This window comes from Carlito syrichta, unplaced genomic scaffold, assembly GCF_000164805.1.
Source record: "Carlito syrichta isolate Samal-C Ts95f unplaced genomic scaffold, Tarsius_syrichta-2.0.1 Scaffold304030, whole genome shotgun sequence".
Lineage (NCBI taxonomy): Eukaryota > Metazoa > Chordata > Mammalia > Primates > Tarsiidae > Carlito > Carlito syrichta.
Window position 1 is genome coordinate 144,008 of NW_007248126.1, and position 18,659 is coordinate 162,666.

An 18,659-nucleotide genomic window follows, 5' to 3' on the forward strand; every position below is an offset into this window, starting at 1 on the left:
ATTTCAAAAAGGCATTCAGCATATTCTTTTTTAAAACTTACTATTCAGAAAACTAGCATTCAACATACTCCTGGAGGAACTTTTCATTACAAATAAACAATAAGCTGGGCTCGGGTGGCTCAGTCTGTAATCCCACGCCTTTGGGAGGCTGAGGTGAGTAGATTGCCTGAGTCCATGGGTTCAAGACCTGCCTGGGCAACTTGGTGAGACCTCATCTATAATGAATCAAAAAATTAGCCGGGTGTGGTAGTGCGCGCCTGTCGTTCCAGCTACTTGGAAGGCTGAGGTGGAAGGATTGCTGGAGCCCAGCAGGTCGAGGCTGCGGTGGCCGGGAGCGGCCACTGCACTCCAGTCTGGGTGATAGAGTGAGACTTCAACTCAAAACAAACAAACAAAAAACAAATAAGCAACAACAACAACAAAAAAGCAATTAAAAAAACTCAAGTGAAGTTGAAACTTTAAAAGGCTATCCCATAATAAGCATCTTTGCTTCTATTATACCAGCATTTAGAATAAACTGTTAGTAATATTGGTTTTGTCAGGATATCAAGAAGAAAAAGAGTAAGGAAGGGTTCCAAGTATGATCAGGAAAACTCACAGGATACAAGATGAGTCTGTTTGTAGCGCCTTCTGTAGGTCTAAGCAAAGACAATTGATATCTAATTAAATACTAATTATAAGATTTTTAAAAAGAGGTAAATGCTTTCAAAAACTTGTTCTATAAAGGCTGTCTTTGATCATTAAAAATTCAAACTTTAAGAATTAATTATGAAATCCAAAATTGGAGTGAATATATGGCATGTATATTTAGAAAGGCAGGAACTTTAAAATTCTAAAAGGGAATTTCATGGTAAAAGTGAGATGAGGTCTAACTGGATTCACAAACAGAATAGGTAAAGGTACTCAAGGCTGTTATAAGAATTCAACTAAACACTAGAAGTGAGAATTCACTGACTTGACCTGCATTTATTAGGCAACTCAAAATATACCAATGAATAAAATCAATTTTGACTTATGTAAGAAAATAATTTATCCAAAAGGCAATTGTAATAGGATGAACATACCATTAGATCTTTTAGCACTTCAGAGTGAAGGAAGGAAAGTTTTGTTTTATAAAAAGAAAGAAAAGAGAGCTCGAAAGATTGAGTGTGAAGAAATGGGTGAGCATGTTGTGGGTCCAAACAAGTGTACAGGGAATATTTCATACTGTCAACTAATTCTCAGAAGGGCTGTTAAGGTGGGATTTCATGTTCCAACGCTTGCTTAATTTCACAATATTTGTTTAAACTGAAATCGGGAAAACTTTTTAGGGACCTGATAGAAAAAGGGAAGTCGAACACAAAGCTTGAAAACTTTGGTCAATTAAGTTTGCAATTCTTTTGCCCAGATTTGTCAGGGGAGGCAAACAGTTCAGCTAATTATTTATGAGACAAAGAATAAATATTTGGAGATTACAAAGAATAAATATTTGGAGAGTCTGTGTCTTATTTTCTCATAGGTAAACAAGGAAGCTATCTATGAGTCTTTGCCACAGGTAAGCAATGAGTAGATCATCAATGAGTCTTATCTAACTCATATGAGCCTCCTGTGTTTTTCGGTACAGCTTTTTGGGGACATAAATAGTTGTGGGGATTTCTTAAGCACTGATAATTTTCAGGAATACAGGACTCAGATATAGTTCAAGATTGTCAGTGCAAAACACTCTGCTAGTACTAAATAACATTTACGCAAAGAGTTCAACTTTGTGGTGAGACACATACATTGATAATATATTATTGGTACACTACAAAGCTTTAAAGAAAGTTGGAGAATAGACCAGGTGTGGTTCACATCTGTAATCCCAGCACTTTGTGAGGCAGAGGCGAGAGGATTGCCTGAGCACATGGGTTTGAGAGCAGTCTGGGCAATTTGACAAGACCTCATCTCTACAATAAACCAAGAAATGAGCTGGGTGTGGTGGTGCATGCATGTAATTCCAGTTACTTGGAAGGATGAGGCAGAAGTGTCACCTGATCCCAGCATGTCGAGGCTTCAGTGGCCGTGAGTGTACCCATGCATTCCAGTCTGGGTGACAGAGTGAGACTCTAGATTAAAAAAAGAAGAAGAAGAAGAAGAAGAAGAAGAAGAAGAAGAAGAAGAAAAGAAAAGAAAGTTGGAGAATAGAGAAAAGATTGACAGGAGAATGGGGATTGATGAGACTAACATGATGTATGTGGTGATTTGGTGCGGTGAAATCAAAAGTATTAAGACTGTGTAGAGTATGGATGGTTTGTGGAAGGTCTTAACTAGTTAAACATATGATTTATTGTGGGATTTGTTTTAATCTCAGATCAGTCAATTCATACAATTGAAAATAGAAACACATTCAAATATTTTTAAAAGATTATCTTTGGTAAATAATTAACTAGGCACAGAATACATAAGAAAAAATGGATGAAAACTGAGCAAAGGAAGTTGAAGGAGAATAAAAAGAGGTTAAAGCCAAAGGGCAAGTGGCCTTGACCTCGACATAGCCAAAGGGGTCAATGATGATGTTTTGGACTAAAACCTAGGAAATACTCTTCTGGACATCAGCTTAGGCAACCAATTTATGGTCAAGTCCTCAAAAACAAATGCAGCCAGAACAAAACTTGACCAGTGCAACCTAATGAAACTAAAGAGCTTCTGCACAGCAAAAGGAACTCTAAAGAGATCAAACAGAGAACCTACAGAATGGGAGGAAATATTTGCAAACCATGCATCCAACAGCCCTATTAAAAAATGGGCAAAGGACTTGAACAGAAACTTCTCAAAAGAAGACATATAAGTAGCCAACAAACATAAAAAGTGTTCAACATCACTCATTATCAGAGAAATGCAAGTCAAAACCACAAAGATACAACCATATACCAGTCAGAATTGCTAATATTAGCAAATCAATAAACAACTCATTGTTGAGTTTACAGAGCAAAGGAAACACTCATACACTGATGATGGCAATGTAAGCTATTTCAGTCCATGGATAGCAGTTTAGAGATTTCTCAAAGAACTAAATATAGATTTGTAATTCAATCTAGAAGCCACATTACTGGGTAAATTCCCGAAGAGTATAAATCATTCTACCAAAACCATACCTGCACTAATATGTTTTTGCAACACTATTCGCAATTGCAAAAACATGCACTCAGTCTATGTGCTCATTAGTGGTGGGTTGGGCAAGTAAAATGGTACATATACACCATGGAATATTATGCAGCTATAGAAAAACTAAAAACAAGCCGGGCTCGGTAACTCAGCCTGTAATCTCGAGTTTTGGGAGGCTGAGGTGAGTGAATTGCCTGAGCCCACGGGTTTGAGGCCCGCTTGGGCAACTTGGCGAGACTTAATCTCTACAATAAATCAAAAAACTACCGAGTGTGGTAGTGCGCGCCTGTAGTTCCAGCTACTTGGAAGGCTGAGGCGGAAGGATCGCCGGAGCCCAGCAGGTTGAGGCTGCAGTGGCCAGGAGTGGCCACTGTACTTCAGTCTGGGTGACAGTGAGACTCCAATTCAAAAAAACAACAAAAAAAAAACTAAAAACAAACAAGGAAAAAAAATTGTGGCCCTTGCAGCAACATGGATGTAGCTGGGGATCCTTATTCTAAGTGAATTAATGCAGAAATAGAACACCAGATACCACATGCTTTCATTTAAAAGTGGGAGCTGAACCCTGGGTACACAGAGACATAAAGATGGGAATGACAGACACAGAAGACTTCTAAAGGAGGGAGAGAGAGAGATAAGTGTCAAAAAGTACCTACTGGGTGTCATGCTAACTATTTGAGTGACAGATTCAATAGAAGCCTAAACCTCATCATCCTGCAATACAACCAATTACCACATGCTTTCATTTAAAAGTGGGAGCTGAACACTGGGTACACAGAGACATAAAGATGGAAATTACAGACACAGAAGACTTCTAAAGGAGGGAGAGAGAGAAAAAATGTCAAAAAGTACCTACTGGGTGTCATACTAACTATTTGAGTGACAGATTCAATAGAAGCCTAAACCTCACCACCCTGCAATACAACCACAGACAAACCTGCACATGTATTCCTCGAATCTAAAAAAGAAAAATAAGTATGACTTGAAAGCAGTACATTAAATGAATCGAAGAAGAAAAATCAATTAATATTCTACTATAAACATTCAAATATTACTATGTACACCTGTATGGAAACAAACTTGATAACCTAAATGAAAGTGAGAACTTTCTGATATCACACAACCTCAAAAGGTTGAAACAAGGAGACATTGAGGCACTAAATAGACCAAAAACAAACCAGGACTTTGAGTTCATCATAAGAATACTACCTACAAAAAAAAAAAAAGGCCTGGACCAGATGGTTTTCCATTGGAATTCTACAAAATATATAAGAAGGAACTGATACCAATCCTATTGAAAGTATTCCAGGCAATTGAGAAAGATGGAATTCTTCCCAAATCATTTTGCGAAGCTAACATCACACTGAGAAAACAGGAAAAAAAGTTAATTTATCCATTTTTGCTGATGATATGATCCTATACCTCGAAATCCAAAGAAATCTGAAAAAAACCTCCTTGCACTGATAAATGACTTTGGCACAGTCTCAGGATACAGAATAAATGTGCAAAAGACAGATGCATTCTTATAGGCCAATAACAAACAACCAGAAAACAAAAAACAAAACACAATCCTATTCACAATAGCCACACCAAAAAAAAATGAAATACCTTGGCATCTCCTTAACCAGAGAAGAGAAAGACCTTTAAAATGAAAGCTACAAAACACTGCTCAAAGAAATCTAAGATGACACAAATAAATGGAAAATATTCTATTCTCATAGATAGAAGAATCAGCATTGTTAAGAGGTCCATCCTACCAAAGGCAATCTACAGATTCAACACAATACCCATTAATTAACATTCTTCTTCTCAGAACAGGAAACAACAATACAAAAATTCATATGAAAACATAAACCACCACCAATACCAAAATAATCCTGAGCAATAGAAGCAAAGCAGGAAGTATCACACATCTAGACTTTAAACTTTACTGTAAGACTACAGTAATCAAAACAACCTGATATTAGTACAAGAACAGACATATGGGCCTATGGAACAGGATAGGAATTACAGAAGCAAAACTTAAATTTCTTAACCAACTGATCTTCCACAAAGCCTCCACTAACAGCTACTGGGGGGAGGAGAATCTATTCAGCAAATGGTACTGGGAAAACTGGCTGACTACATGCAGAAGATTAAAGTAGGACCCCTGCCTATCATCATACACAGAAATCAACTCTAAATGAATCAAAGACTTAAACATAAAACCTCAAACCATAAGAATCTCAGAAAACACAGGAGACACCTTCACAGAAATCAGAGTAGGCAACCAATTCCTGATAAAAATCCCAGATGTCCATGCCATAAGAGATAAAATAGACAAGTGGGACCTCGTTAAACTGAAAAGTTTCTGCAAAGCAAAAGAAACCATCAAGAGAGTGGGGAGAAAGGCCACAAAATGGTAAAACATATTTACCAACTGTATATCAGACAAAGCCCTAACACCCGGGGTCTACAAGGAACTCAAAGGAATAAAACAAATGGCCCTGTTAAAAAGTAGGCAGAAGACATCAATAGACACTTCTTAAAAGAAAATATACAGGCAGTCAATAGACACATGAAAAAGTGCTCAGCCTCACTAATCATCAGAAAAATGCAAATCAATACCATATTGAGATACCACCTAATCCCAGTAAGAATGACCATCACTAGTGAAACAAACAACAGTAGATGTTAGAGAGGATGCAGAGAAAAGTGAATGCTTCTACACTGCTGGCGGGAATGAAAACTAGCTCAATCTCTGTGGAAAAAGGTGATGTGATTTCTAAAAGAACTAGAAATTGACCTTCCATATGACCCAGTTATCTCCCTACTGTGACTATACCAGGCAGAACTCCAATCATTCTACAAAAATGATACCTGTACAAGCATGTTTATTGTAGCACTATTCACAATACTAAAAACATGAAAACAAACATGCTGCTCACAAAGATTGAACTAGAGTTTTTAAAATGTGCTACATATACACAATGCAATATTATACAATCATAATGAAGGACAAATATATGGGCTTTGCAGCAATTTGGATGAATTTAGAGTCTACAATGCTCTGATTTCTCATAGAAACAAAGAATAGAGTACCACATGTTTTCATTCACAAGTGGACCCTGAACATTTACCATAATAATATAAGAAAGGGATTGGCAGTAGAGGGATAATGCCAGGGTCGAAGGGGTGACTACAACATTATTAGTGGTACCTGATCTCAAACACACAAAGTGGGGACCAAAGGGTGGCCCAAACTTTACCTATAAAATATCCACTAATTTACCTAAACCTGACTTGTAGCCCGCTTCTTTAAAATAAAAATATTTTTAAAAAATTTAAAAATCAAATAAGGAGAGACCAACAAAAGTATTCAAATATTTAGAATTGGAGAAGAGGTAAAATTTGACTGAGCAAGTGATTATCTTTGAAAGTGAAGAAAATAATAGGTAAATGATAACCTGAAAATGTACATCCATAGTGAAACTGGACAGACTTAATATCAATCCCCCTGATAAACTAACTTTCTGTTGCAGACAATGGAAAAAAACAGGAAAATGCAAAATACATTTTTTTGTCAAGGCATTGGAGAACTATCCACTCACAATGTGGCAAGCATTCAAAGGGCCCATCTTTGAGAAATGAAATGCCGAGAAGTTGAAGCACCCCTTAGGACAGCACAGTATATTCTTTGTAATGTGCCCTAAATTCTCTTCTCCATTTGTTCATTTATATGTGTTTTATGATTCTGAAGCTCATCGAGAATTGAAGTATATTTCTCTCTCTCTCGAATCTGATCTAGAACTGTGATTTGGTTTGCGATCAATAAAATAGAGAGATGTGATGTTATGTTAAATCGGAGAAGACACCTGAAACATTTTCTTACCTCTCTTAATTCTCTTAAAACTCTGATACAGTAGTATCTGAACAAGCCCAGGCTTGCTTGCTGATTAAGAGAGACATATGTGCCAGTTGCCTTCATTGAAAAACTGACAGCAAGTCAACCATAGAAGAGGGGCCATCTAGCTGATCATCAAAAAATTACAGATACAGGAGTAAGCTCAGTCAAGTAAGCAGCCCAGCTAAACTCAGACCAGTTGTCGGCAAATAGAATTATGAACCAAAAGGAATAATTCTTTTTTGATGTTACTTATTTTTATGTTACTTATTGATATTAAAATGGGAACAATTTGAATAGTTAACATGTATTGAATTATATATTAATTATAAATTGTAATTATATAACAATTAAGAATTATATATTATAGATCATATATATTGACTACCTAAATAAATATTTCCCCACAAAGTAAACTGCAGGACATGTGATTTTACCTGTGAATTCTTCTCATTTCAGAAAGAAAGTTTACCAATCTTATACAAAGAAAGGAAATACTACCCACTTGTCTCATGAGTTTAGCAGAACCTACATACCAAGCTTTACAAGGCTATAATGAGAAGGAACATTTAACATTTTTCTCATAAGAATAAATGTAAAAATCATAAACAAAATATTAGCAAATTGAATTTACTAGTGCTGTACATACAATTATTTATTTCAGTAATGGGAGATTAACTGAATGTAATCATTGCTCATACAAGTGAGATTGATAAATGCAATCCAGCACATTAACAATATAAAATAATAAAATGTATGTGATCACTTCAACATATCTATGCATTTATTGCATAAATATTTGCTATACTGCTGCTACATTTACAAATTATTCCAAAAGTCAAACGACCTACAATAACAAGAATTCATTTTCAGACTCAGCTTGAGAGCACACCCCAAGTGTTTCTACTTTAGAATATGAGTCAAATCGAGGTCTGTTTACTTGTTTTCTTTTTGAAAAAGCATTAAGTAGAAGCAGTTATCTGGGGGCAATCTCTTCCCATGGTCTTTAATAGGAGCACAAAAAGGTAAGAATAATAACACAAACAACATTTAAAGACTGTGTTGGGTCACGTCCACTAACATTGCACTGGAGTGGCACATGTCCAAGTGAATGGTGTGGGAATTACTATTCTGCCTATATTTGCAAGGTGACAAAGTTAGGAAGAATTGAAAGAATTGCCCGCAATAACGCTTGCTACCATGGAGAAAAAAACATTTGATAACCTTCAAATTGTACTTATGGTTAAAGTAAAAAGATTAAGATACTAGAAAGGACATTTCTTACAACTCACAGTTTACCGAAAGAAAAGAAAAATAAACAAGAGGGGGAAAGGGAGCGGGGCAAGATGAGGAGGAGAAGGAAGAGAAGTTTGACTACAAAAAGCATAGGAAATGTCATACTTGGCATTAAATATTAAAAACTCTTTCACCTATAATGTGGAATGAGACAAGCATGTTCATATTACCAGTTTTATTGAACATTGTAGAATAAATCCTTAACTCTTAATAATAAACTAAAATAAAAAATACCACTCTTGCAGACAATGTGATTAACATATAAACAATTCAAAACTACACATAATTCCTTAAAATCAGTGCTTTGCTGAATGAAAATCATATACAAAAATCTATTTTTATATATTAACAACATGCACCTGGAAATAGATGTTTTAAAATATTCTGTTAATAATGACATCAACTTTTTTCCCCCAAATATCTAGATATAAAACTAATTAAACACAACCCTTACACAGAAAACTGTAAAAGATTATTGAAAGCAAGCGTGGCCAGGTATGGTGGCTCAGCCTGTAATCCCAGTACTTTGGGAGGCTGAGGTGAGGGGATTGCCTGAGCCCAGGGGGTTCCAGGCCAGCCTGGGCAATTTGGTGAGACCTCCTCTTTACAGTAAATCACAAAAACTAGCTGAGCATGATGGCATGCGTATGTAGTTCCAGCTACTCAGAAGACTGAGGTGGAAGTATTGCCTGAGCCCAGCATGTCGAGGCTGTGATGGCCGTGAGCATGCCACTGCACTCCAGTCTGGGCGATAAAAAGTGAGACCTCAACTCACAAAAAACAAAAACAAAAACAAAAAACAAAAGAGAAACAAAAAAACAAGAAAGAAAACTTTATAAGCTCTAAATAAATAGTAATATACAAAATGCTTATGAAGTGAAAAATGCAATATTTTTAAAATGTCAATATATTCACTCTGAACCCAAACAAATATGTTACGTTTTTTTCTTGGTAAATTTGACAAAAATCTCTAAACTGTATTTGGAAATGCATTGGGCCGTGAATAGACTTGACATTCTTAAAGAAAATGATAAAATTTAATTTTTTAGTCTTCTGAATATCTATACTTTATACTTTTATAAGTTGCAATAAATAGGAAATAGTGGCATTAACAAAAGGATAGACAAATAAAACAAGTTGACAGATTACATAGTAGAGAAGCAGACTACTTTTTCATTTAGAAAGTCTATTTATAAAAAATGGCACCACAAAATATTGGGATTTACTTGTATGTTCAATAAATAGTATTGAGTCAATTATATATACATATTTTAAAAAGTACCTTATTTCCTAACCCATACAATACAGATAAAAACAATTCCACGTGGTTTGCAGATATAAATTGTGAAAAGTTAAATAAATAAATTAACTAATTACTTAATACATGAGCTCCTGGAATGTAAAATTGTAAGGGTCACCTTACTTAAACTATGCATAAAAAGGACAAATCCTAATTTAAAAGATTAATAATTTTGTCTATATTATATTATCATGATTATTCACTTCAGAAATTCATTAAGAGATAGAAAATTCAAGCAACATAAGAGTAAATTATATTTTCAATACATTTAATTATGAAAGGACTCATGTAGGGAATATTTAAGTCAGCAACATGCAATAAATAAACCAATATAAATATAAACCAATATAAACCTACTATAAATCAGCAACATGCAATAGACAAACCAAGAGAAAAATAGTAAAAAATTATGAGCAGGCATTTTGTAAATGATAATATAAAAATACCATATTTAGTAACATGTACAGTTTATGAGTCATGAATAAAATGCAAATTGGAGCTAAAATTAGATGCTAGTACACAACTACTCCAGCTACTAAATAAAAGCAAAGTACTGATGATACCAGTGTGGATTAGAATGCGAAGCAATTATAACTCTTCTATTCTACAACTGGTTTGGAAAATTCTCTGGCAGTGTTTACAAAAGGAGAACCTGTGTATGCCCTATGATGCAGTAATTCCATTCTCAGATATATATTCAGCATAAATGTATTCATATGTTAACCACAAGGAATATGAAATTCTCATAACAGTCAAAAACTGGGGAAAGACATAAGTGTCTATCAACACTAGAATAGATTGCAGTAAAATTATAGTTTGCTAAATACTAACAAACTATTTGTTCACAAAGTATGGAAACATTTCACAAATATAAAGTTTTTAAAAACAAATCAACCACAACATAAAATTATATTTGATGATCATATGTCTATAATTGTCAAACATAGGCAAACAATTGTCAAGCAATAGAAGTCAGAACATTTTGGTTACATTTTGGGAGAAGGATAAAGCTAATGAACAGGTGCAACAAAAGAAAAGATTCTAAGGTGAGGTTTCTATTTGCTAAATTTCTGGTATGTTTATATTGTAATAGAGCATCAGCTGTGTCCTTGGGAATGTGATTTATTTCTCTTCATGAGTGCCATATCTTAATAAAAATTATAAATTTAAAATAGTGTCACTTAAAAATTACAGCAAGCATTTTACTCAGAAATGAAGCATAATTAATATTTTTATTTTACAGTCAGGAACAAAATAAAAAGTGTTTTACCATACCTTTTATTTAACATTGTTTTGGAGATTGTAGCTAATATAATAAGCAAATTTTTAAAAAGTTGTAGCTGTTTGAAAAAAAAGATAATGGGTAAATTTGAAGAAAATATTGCTGTCTTAGTAAAAAAGCAGAAAGAATAAACTAAATAACTATGACAACAAATAAGGATGTTTAATGAGATATCAGGAATCAGAAGCTTCTTACAGAGTCAATAACTTTATTTATTTATTTATTTATATTTATTTTAAAATTGTGGGGTACAGTTCATCACACAGGCAAAGTTTGGTTACCCATATTGATGTTATGTGCCCCACCCTCCCCTGGCAGTTTCCCATGCTCATAGATTGGAAGAACTAACATTTTTAAGAGGTTCATCCTCCCAAAGGCAATCTACAGATTTAATGCAATACCCATTAAATTACCAACATCATTCTCAGACCTGGAAACGACAATACAGAAATTCATATAGAAACATAAAAGACCATGAATAGACAAAACAATCCTTAGCAAAAGCGGGAGTTATCACACCTTCAGAATTTAAACTACACTACAAGGCTATAACAACCAAACAGCCTAGTATTGGTACAAGAACAGGCATGTAGACCAAAGGGACAGGATGGAGATTCCGGAAGTGAAACTTCAATTTCTCAATCAACTATCTTTGGCAAAGCATCCACCAACAACTACTGGGGAGAGGAGAACCTATTGAGTAAATGGTGCTGGGAAAACCAGCTGACCATATGCAGAAGATTGAAACAGGATTCCTAACTGTCAATAACTTTAAAACAATTTAGCAGTATCTATTTAGATGATTGAATTCAAAACTCCATCTACAATAACAGAAATAGGTCTTTAAACAAACAAATAAGAACTCTATGAACTAACTGTAAAACATTACTGAATCATATAATAGAGCAATCCCCAATCTTTTGGGCATCGGGGATTGGTTTCTTGGAAGACAATTTTTCCAGGAATTGGGGGAAAGGGGGATGGTTTAGGGATGACTCACTAGTATTATATTTATTTACTTTGGAGTTGTGCTCATTATTCAGGAGAAACAAACTAGGGCAAAAAGTAAGTTCAAACAATTGCAAAAATACAACAATGTGCCTTTTATTTATTTATTTAATTTTTCTCTTTTAATTTTTTTATCTTAAAGGTGTGGTATACTATTCAGGATAAGGTATACAAATGATCATTATACAGGTACCCTTGTTGATAAGATACGCTCCCTCTTTCCCAGCAGATCCCCACTACTGCCAATCCTTTTCTTATACTATTACAATAATTGTTCAAGGTCCACTTATGAATGAGAACATATGATACTGGTGATTCCAAACAGATCTAAAAATCAACCTTCCATACGATCCCGCAATCCTCTTACTGGGAATATACCCCGGAGATCATTACATTTATTGTGCATTTTATTTCTAGTATTATTACATTGTACTACATAATGAAATAATTATACTATTCACTATTTTAAAAAGGCACAGAAGTAAGTGATGAATAAAATAATGGGTGGGCCATGCATGGACTAAAATAAGTGTAGGATTCTGACTTAAAGCTGCCACCAGATGCAGCTGTACAATTGAAGTACATCAACTCACTTGCCATTTACTTAAGATAGGGTTTTGGTATGAGTCTGCAAGCATCTGATTTATTGTGGTCTTTGTGCCTTCAAACCTCACTGCTAATGTTAATCTGTATTTGCATCTTCTCCCCAGCACTAGCATCACCGTCTGAACTCCACCTCATATCATCAGGCTTTAGATTCTCATAAAGAGCTGCAACCTAGATTCCTTGCACAAACAGTTCACAATAGGTTTCATGCTCCCATGAGAATTGAATGCAGCTGCTGATCTGAGGTGGCGCTCAGGAGGTATAGTCAGTGATAGGGAGTATATGTAAATAGAGATATCGTTTGCTGGCTTGCCTGTCACTTACCTTCTATTGTGTGAACCAGTCCAAACAGGCCATAAACTGTACCAGCTGTAGGTTGGTAACCTCTGATATAAATGTACTCGGATAATATGTGAGACTGTTTCTGGATGAGAAGAAGATGCATAGTTGTTATCTACTCCCCTAAATACATCTATAGTGTGTGAATATAGTTTGAATTAAATTTCCTGCAGGGGTTTTCATAAAATTGACACACTGATTCTAAAATTCATTGAAAAGAAACACAAAAGAAAAATTGCCAATAAAACTCAGAACAAAAACAATGCGGGGGGGGGAATCTAAGAATTGAAGTATCAAATTATAGCACATAGTTTTAAAAATTAAATTATTATATGACACCAAAAGAGAAAAATTTATCAATGGATCAGAATAGATGATTCAAAGACATTTAGTAAAAATAATTTGGTACATCAAAAAGTGCCATTTTAAAATTAGTTGGGAAGGAATTATCTTTAATTGTGCTAAGATAACTGGCTATCCAAATTTAAGTTATATTGCTACCTTTTCCAAAATACATGCAAAATATACTCTAAAATCAACTGGGTAGTTTAGCAACAAATGAAAACGAATACCTTTTTATAAACATACAGAAACTTGTAAATAGCAATATTACAATGAAGAAAATCTACATGAGAACAGCTCAGATCATATCAAGAAAAAGGTATCTATATACATATGTAAAAGAAACTAGGGAAGGGTAAATTTAAATATAAATAACAGGTTTCAAAATTATTTTCCATATAATGACTACTAATTCAACACCATACTGGACTAATAGCTTCCAAATAAAATAAATTAACTCTGATGGCTTGGAAGGTATCACACCCCAATTCCTATGTTGAAGTTCTAACTACTATAGATGTAGATTTCTTTGGGGATAGTCTTCCCAGAAGCAATTAAGTTAAAATAAAGTCCTTAAAGTGGACTCTAAACCAATATGACTAGTGTCCTTATAAAAAGGGGAGATGTAGACACAGAGAAATGTATTAAAGGAAGACGTTCTGAGGAGACGATGGCTATTTGCAAGTCAACGGAACAGTCCTAGAATAGCTTCTGTCACAGCCCTAGGTAAAAACTGGCATGACCAGCAAATTGATTTTGGATTTCTAGCCTCCAGAATTGTGAAACAAGATTCTTATTGTTTGAGCTACCCATTCTTTGGTACTTTGGTATGATTGCCCTAAAGAGCTAATACAGTAACTAACCCAGAATATAAATGATTAAAAGTCATACACAGATAATTCACAGAGAAATAAATATAAGCAGTACAGTTATGAGCATATATCAATATTACCTATGAAGCAAATATCAGATAAAAGGCATCTTTTTTCACTTATGCCATCAATAAATATTTTACAAAATAGGGGGAGAGGACAATATTCAATTCAGATGAATGTGTGAAGATGAATATCAGAATATACTTACAAACAAATTATGAACTAAAGTAGATGATAGAAAGGCAATTTACCAGCACATACCAAAATTAACATTTAAACTTTAGTGAAATATTTCCACCTCTAGAAACATATGTCACAGGAAATAGGAAATTATATTTGTATCCACATATATACATTTTATTATTTCTTAAGAGGGATAGAAAAATTGGAAACACCACAAATGCTCAATGGTAAAGTATTTTAAAATACATCCAAAATGAATTATAACATATATAGACATAAAAAGAGCTCCAAGACATATAAAACCAGCTGTAGAACATGAGTTTGGGAGGATCATTTTTAATTTTGTATGTATACAAAACAAACATTTATTGGAAAATCTGATAAAACGTTTACCAATACTTCCATTATGTTTGCTTCCACAGCATTACCTGGTTTCCTCTTATATAAAAACCTTGAGTGATTGAATCTAGAGTGGTGCTACCAGTTAAAAATTGTGGTTATGTCTTCCTAAGTTATATCCTCAGTGGTTCTCACTGCATTTACTAGAAATGCCTAGTGTTTTCGAGACAGGGTCTTTCTTTTTTTCTTTTTCACTCAGGCTAAAGTGCAATGGTGCGATTACAGCTCACTGTAGTCTCAAAATCTTGGGCTCAAGTGACCAACCAGGCTGGTCTCAAATTCCAGGGCTCAAACTATTCTCCCACCTCGACCTTACAAAGCCCTGAGAAAACAGGAGGGAACTATGACCCTCAGCCTACTATTTATGATTTAATTTAATGCAAAATAATAAATAGCAAATAAAGTCAATGTTGAAAATTTACAAATGTAATAGAAGAGTAATACATAATAAGTTATTGAAGGGCACAGTAAACATTTAACTGTGAAAAACATAGACTTATCTGTGATAAACTCACAGCTAAGTCAGTATGTTCTTACAAAACAATGCTTAGGACATTGGGCTCTTGGAGGTTGACGGATATATCACCTCTGTAGTAGCATGTCTTTGCAAGGTATTTACTAACCTCATGACTCAATTTCTTCAACTATAAAATAGCAATAATACTAGTGCTTATCTCCTGGAGTTGTTCTGAAGATTAAATGAGTTGACATGCTTAACACTGTCTTGCATCTATGTTGTAAATACATGGTATCTACTGTCATGATATGCTCTTGTCATTTAGGCTAATTTTGGAGATGTGCTCAATATTCAGGAGAAACAAACTAGGGCAAAAGTAAGGCCAGACGATTGCAAAAACACAACAATGTGCCTTGCTTTTTATTATTTGACCTTGCTGTTGAGATTGAAAAGAAACCCGGGACATTAATAACTGTCTGATTACTGATTGATTATGGTTCATCAGTAAACTTCTCAAGGCCAGCAAGAAATATTGTGGTTCTTAGCAGTGGGCCATTTCAATGTCCTTTTAATAAGAAGAATGTGAAGAGCGCTAGAGACCTACGTTTAGCAAATGAGAAAAAGCAAAGAATTGTAATGCAAGCCTATTCCAGAGGAGATGCATGTATTCATCATCGCTAAAGCCATCGGTGGACTCTGTTCCTTTCTAATTCCGCAGAATTACTAAATTTATCATATTTCTCAGTAATAGAAATTATATATGTATATATTTTCAATGAATTAACTACTATGGGTTCAAAGCTTCACAAATATTATTCAGTTTAACACAAATTTGGGTAAGTTCAGTGAAAGGAACTAAGCGGAGAGTGAGCCATTTTCCTCCAAGTTTATAATTGAATTTGTCAACCAACCAATCTTTTTCAAAAAGACTGTTCTTTCAGACCTTCTCAGTGATGGGCTCTGTCCAACAGTTGTCACTGTGATCTTTTGCCTGGACGATTGCAGTGGTAACTTTCTTGTCAGTCTTCCTCCTTCTTCCAGGTATTTCCCTGCTCCAATTTGATTCTGAGTTTTCAGCTAAGGAACTCTTTCCACAACATAAATCTGACCTCATCATCCATTGGTTAACACCTTTCAATTACTTTCCTTTGTTCTCAGAATAGTGCCCAGACTCTCAAACATCACTTAGGATTACATGCATTTGCCATGTTTTCTACTCAATTAGGACTCTAAATCTTGTAATCATTATTCATTTTTTAATTCAACAAGTTTATTTTCATTATTATTTAAACATGCTTTTCTCTTTCAAAGCACATCATATATATTTCATATTTCTTTTTCTAGCAAGTCTTTCCTGGGTTAGCAACTCTCCTATGTGTTCTAATAATTCATTTCAAGCTTCTCTGACCAGAGCAGTTTTAGGCTGCACTGGCAATTGTCTGTTTCCTCATCCTGCCCCCCCCGACCTGCCAAAGACACACATGCACACACATGCAAACACACACATTACTTGATTAGTCTTTCTTTTAATAAGGAGAGCCATAGGGTAGTCACCTAACCTCTCTGAGTTTATTTTATTTTTTACATTTGCAAAAATAGTATTACAATCTGTTTTAACTCCTTGCAAAGACCATATGAGAACAATGAAAAAAAAATGTGTGCGTATATATGTATATATACACTGAGACAATGAAATCTTTCTTTCATGGGTATTTGTTAACAAATTTGTTCAAAGTTTACTGTAATTACTATATTTATTGACTGATTATCACAGAGATTTGTCTTCTCCAAGAACCTCTTTAATAGCAATAGAGATTCTTAGCCATACTTGGAAGGGGCTAGCTTCTCTACAAACAAGGGAAGAAGCAGGTCCCTGCTTTCTGTTCTGGTTCTACTCCGAAGTTTGCTTCCTTAATGTCAGAATCTGTCTATGTCTCTGGGAAACATTGTTTTTAATCATGTCTCTTTCTGTAAAATGTTAAGGACCCGGGGGAAGGGAGTGTGATATGTTCAAGCAAAATACCTATTTTCACAGAGATACCTGATAAAATACATCATATGTATGGAAGAGATACAATATTGTCTTGGGGCCTCACTGAAACGGGGTAGTCGTCAATGGAAAATGATACCTTTGTCATAAATCTGCTTCCTCTTTCAGTTTTCTCTTTTATAGGAAAGAATCCTAGCAATTAACGTTTTACTAAATCTAGATTTTACTAAAAAATGTGAGAGTTACCAAATGTGATTGAGGCCAAATAGAAGCATTGGGGGCTCTCATGCCTGTCTTTCTGTGTTAGACAGGACTATGAAGAGCTACAAAAACAGCTGAAAGAAGTCTTTAAGGAGAGAAGCACCATCCTCCGTCAGCTGACAAAGACATCAAGAGAACTTGATGGAATTAAAGTCAATCTACAGGTGAGCTGAAAACTAATTTTCCCAGCAGAAAAGGACGAGCAGTCACCTAATTTGCCTCCGTGGATTAACATGCATTTTTTAAGAGTTTTTAATACATTTCTGGGCTTGACCATGATGGTCATTACTTATTATTATATGAGTTTGGAATGAAATGTCATCTGAAATGCAGTCTAGGAATCTGTGGTTTGCAAATATAGGAATGAGAAAATTGCGTGCTTGGCAAAGCCATTAATTCTTCACAGCTTCTAAGATCAATTTGACCCCTGTGTTTTTCATATTGTGAAATGACAAAAAGTAATTACAACCAAGAGTTAAATGAATATAGGAATGATGTCGAGAGGAGAATTCTTAATTCTGGCCAGGATAGCTCTGGCTATTCTTTATTAATCCTCATCACTGAAATGTATAAATGTCTTAAGAGGGTGTTATCTGTAAAAATGTATTAGCATGGTGAAATCTCAATCAAAAAACTAAAAAAGAGATCTAAATTTGATTTTAAAAGTTTCTGAAATACTGACAACATATTTCGGTATTTGAGTTAAATATTACATTTGTTGAGTACCTATGCTAAAACTTTGCATGTTTTATATTATTTAATTCTCATAACACATCCATGCCGTAGGTACTGTTATTGTGATTTCTCTTATTACACATGAAAATTTATGCTTAGAAAAGATAAATTATGTTTGAATGTTATAAAAGAAGTAGAAGTTTACCTGCACGCAATCTGGCTCCAGAGCCTACTAGTTATTGAACTGAACCTCATCTCATCTCTAAACCATGTGGAGTCTCCATTTGTCCACAGTCTTCTCTTTAGTTTTCTAGTCCCATAAGGATAATGATGATAAGATTTTAATGATGATGATGGTGTTAGTAGCCACTAAGGCTTATTAAACATGATAAAGTACTAGTGTTAGGCACTCTTTCTACAACTTGTATTAAATTTTCTCACTGCACCTGTAATCCACTTCAGGAGGCCAAGGCAGGAGGATAGGCTTGTTCATCACCAGCTGAGGCAGCACAACAAGACTCCATCTCAACAACAATCACAACAGCAACAGCAACAATTTTTTTTTCCACATGACTACCATAATTATTATTAGTCTCATTTTATCTGTGAGAAAACAGAGCTGCAGAAGGTTTAAGAAACT

The 18,659-nt window shown here is 34.7% G+C and overlaps 1 protein-coding gene across 2 annotated transcripts in view; it reads left to right on the forward strand.

The window, feature by feature from the left end:
• The first annotated feature begins 17,394 nt into the window (after positions 1-17,394).
• The window catches only part of LUZP2 (leucine zipper protein 2), a 323,334-nt gene continuing 322,069 nt past the window's right edge, over positions 17,395-18,659 (forward strand). For both annotated transcript variants that reach the window (XM_008059417.1, XM_008059418.1), the window contains exon 1: positions 17,395-17,508. The gene's annotated coding sequence lies outside the window, so the exon portion shown is untranslated. The remainder of the gene's footprint in view (positions 17,509-18,659) is intronic.